This window comes from Myotis davidii, unplaced genomic scaffold, assembly GCF_000327345.1.
Source record: "Myotis davidii unplaced genomic scaffold, ASM32734v1 scaffold573, whole genome shotgun sequence".
NCBI classification, from domain to species: domain Eukaryota; kingdom Metazoa; phylum Chordata; class Mammalia; order Chiroptera; family Vespertilionidae; genus Myotis; species Myotis davidii.
Genome location: NW_006285997.1, coordinates 4763448 through 4767376, shown reverse-complemented (window position 1 = coordinate 4767376; position 3929 = coordinate 4763448).

Here is a 3929-nt window from a genome sequence, read left to right as displayed (position 1 = left end):
CCCCCCCACCAGTGTACAAATCCTGTGCACGGGGCCTCTAGTATAGTCAATAATATTGTAATGACTGTATGTGTCAGGCAGGTACTAGACTTATGGGGAGGGGGGTGGAATCCCTTTGTAAATTACATAAATGTCTCACCACTATGGTGTACACCTGAAGTGAATATAATATTGTATGTCAACTGTAATTGGATTTTTTTTTAAATTTTAATAAAGCCGAAACCGGTTTGGCTCAGTGGATAGAGTGTCGGCCTGCGGACCGAGGGGTCCCAGGTTCGATTCCGGTCAAGGGCATGTACCTGGGTTGCGGGCACATCCCCAATGGGAGATGTGCTGGAGGCAGCTGATCAAATCAATAAAATATATTTAAAAAATTTTAATAAAGATTAATAAAGTTTATATTCTTTGATCTATACATTACTCTTCACTTTATCTGAAAAAAGAAAGAAACTTTGCTTTTAAAATAAATAAATAAATAACGCATCCTCGAACTTTTTCCCTTCCCTCACTAACATTTTGGCTTTTATAAATGTCCTAGAGGCCCAGCGCACACAAAACCGTGTGCAAGTAGCTCACTTCCACTTGCCGCAGCTCGCCGCCCCACCCACCGAGAGAGCCGCTGCTCATTTGGTCATGACAGCCATGGGCCTTTTATATAAGAGATTACAGAGGGAATTTTCCAACGGCTAGAAGGATATCCTTGCACTTCTTATGGAAACTTTCTAACACACGGCAACAGTAGAGAGGAGAGTGTATAATGGGCCCCACTTTCCTCTCATTCAAATTCAAGTTGTCTAGACTTCAGCAGTGGGGTCCAATTCCCCCCAACCATTTTCAAGAAAATCCTATATAGTATTTCCTTCAGTATGTATCTCTGAAAAGGTAAAGATTCTTTCATTAAGATAAGCACAGTAACCTAATTATAAATAAAAAATAATAATAATTCTGTATTATCAAATGTCCAGTAAGTGTTAAAGTTCTCCATAACATCTACCTTTTGAAGATCTACTCACAGGAGGTGGTGGTGGGTTTTCCAACTCTTGCTACACGCCTTCTTTCTCGTCCTGTGGGTGGCTCAGCCAGCATCACCCAATTTCCAGCTTCCTCCCTTCTAGAATGTTTTAGGGTTTTATGAGCAAACTTTTATTACTGGCATTTTGGCTAATTCTCTTTGGAAAGTTACTCTGTGTTTCCTTTTATTTCCTCTTGAAACCCAGAAGGAAAAAAAAAAAAAACACATTGAATTTTTTTGCCTCTAATTTTCTCTTGTCCCCTATAATTGCCATCAACCTTCATTCTGTCCCTAAAGGGACAATTTACTTTTACACGTCTGCTTTTTTGACTCACTTCCACAGGGCACTCCAAACAACCTCGTTGTTCTATTTATTCATTCAACAAATATTTACTGACAATTTACATGGTCCCGGATGGTACATTCTACTATAAAGGTGGCAGGCAGGCCTCAGGGCACCAGAGGAACAGCCCTCTTTACTAATTCACTCGACATCAGTTCTCCAAGTGTGCACTAGAGGGCGCCACTCTCCCATTGGCATTTGTTGCAAAAAGTCTGGAGGGATTTCAATAGGCAGCCTATTTAGGTTCTTTCCTTTAATTGAATAAATTTGACATACAACATTGCACAAATTTAAGGTGCACCACATGTTATTTTGAGACATTTTATTTCCAGTAATATGATTGTCCAGATTCGCTAGCATCATCAGCTGTGCTGGGAAAATGGACAGTGACCAGTCACACCAACAACAGGTGGGCACAGTTCCCGCTGCTCCTATAAACAGGCTCTCTGGAGCCGTGTGCTGTAAACCCAGCCTCGGGGACACTGCCTGTCCCCGAGTTTCCCATGCCAAGGGAAAGACCAGCTCAGCCCCTCACCCAGGAGGGAACTTCAGGTCCTTCCCACATCTCAGCTCCCTGGCCCTAGCTGCTCCGCTTAACATCAGCCCTTTAAAAATGGTTATTACTCGCTGAAACCGGTTTGGCTCAGTGGATAGAGAGCATCGGCCTGCGGACTGAAAGGTCCCAGGTTCGATTCCAGTCAAGGGCATGTACCTGGGTTGCGAGCACATCCCCAGTGGGGGGCGTGCAAGAGGCAGCTGATCAATGGTTCTCTCTCATCAATGTTTCTAACTCTCTATCTCTCTCCCTTCCTCTCTGTAAAAAATCAATAAAATATATTTTTTAAAAAATGGTTATTACTCACCACAACAGCTAACATGCTGGTCTGAAGCACCTGCATTTGAAATGCATCCCAATCCCCTAGTTGGAGACTACTAAGAGTGCTGCTGGGTGTTGGTTTTACACGGGTTTAGCAGCAAGGGTGCAATGACCTTTCAGAAACAAGGAAGGCCTGTCCAAGGTGACTGCCGCTGCGGCTAGAAACGGCAGTGCTCCAGCCTAAATGGGGAAATATCCCGCTCCAGGGCCCAGGGCCTCTGCTCCAGAGGAGGGGTGCTCGCTGCTGTCCGAGGGAGCAAGGCTGGTGACAGGACCAGCGTGGGGAGCAGAGTGGGGGGGAGTGCCGTCCAGGGGGACTCAGCTGCACCAGGCCTGGCTGACATTTAACGAGGCCTTGGACATGGCCCATCACTGGCCTACATGGTCTCTACTTGTCACCCCAAGTAGTCGGGTCTGCAGAAATTCACACCTGGGGGAAACCTCAGAGGGCAGCCAGTCTGTGCCGCTTACTTCACGATAGGAAAGCGGCCCAAATGGTACGGACCTTGGTCAAGCCCACACAGTCAGACGAGACCCCAACCCTTGACCCCGAACTAGGTTCTGTGTCGTCTCCAGTCGACAGGGGGCTCGGAGAAACTGGTGAGGGGCTGCCACAGGCCCTTCGTCCACTTCCCGGAGAGCCTGCAGGCGACCAGCAGCACAGAACCTCCAAAAGGAGACTCTGGTCATGACCTCTCACATGTGCAAGATGCTCTGAGCATGTGGCCCTCGGAGACACTGCGCGGCCCGGCTCCCTGGAAGCAGTCTTCCGGCTCCAGCGCGCTCATCAGCCACCTCCCAGGGACCGATGGGAATCGCCTGAAGGAACTCAGCAGGTCTGGCCTCACTGTGGCTGAGCGAGCAGAGGGGCTACTTCAAGGGGCTCCCACATACATCACCCAACTCCAAGCAGCAGCCATTGTCCACAGTAGATGGGGCGGCTCAGCTAACTCATTGCTAAGCCTTTTGAGTTATGCTTCCTACAACCCTTGGACACCATGCTACCTTGAACATGACTCGGGAAATGATGGAGGTCGCTGGGGGGCACCGCCCTGCTCCCAGCTGAGACCCCAATGACCACTCCGCACACCAACTGATGCCAACAGACCATTTATTCCACTCGGTCAGCCCCTGTGGTGTCCGTGGCCTACAGACATATCCAGCCTGGATGACCATTTAGGCAATCTTCAGAAGCCTGGGGCAGCGGGGGTTGGGGGTGTCCCTCCTGTCCCACTGCCTCAAGTAGGGATGGGACCTGAGGCCTCCTATAGCCATTATTGCCCCGGAGGGCAGCCCACAACCCAATAAAATGCCCCCACTAGTGGGTTCACGTGCCCCTCCCCTTTCCTACCTCTCATCACCAGCCTCCAGCACTTGACCCAGCCAGTCAGCAAGTATGTGCTAGTGTTGAGCCCAGCCCCGTGCCAGACCCTGCTGGGTTCAAGAAAAATGGCATGACCCTTGCCCTCAGGGAGCTCACAGGCTTGTTGGAGATTTAAGACACACTCACACAGACATCGCACAAGCACATGCACACGCAGGAGGCTGGAGTATAAGACTGCACACAGTACCTGAGGGTGAGTGGTGTGCTAACAGCCACGGTGCAGAGGAGGAAGGAATGGGAGCTGGGCAGTCAGGGAGGCTGGGCCTGGGGGAGAAGAGTGCTTAGTGGGACATTTCAGAGCAATTCCTGGGAA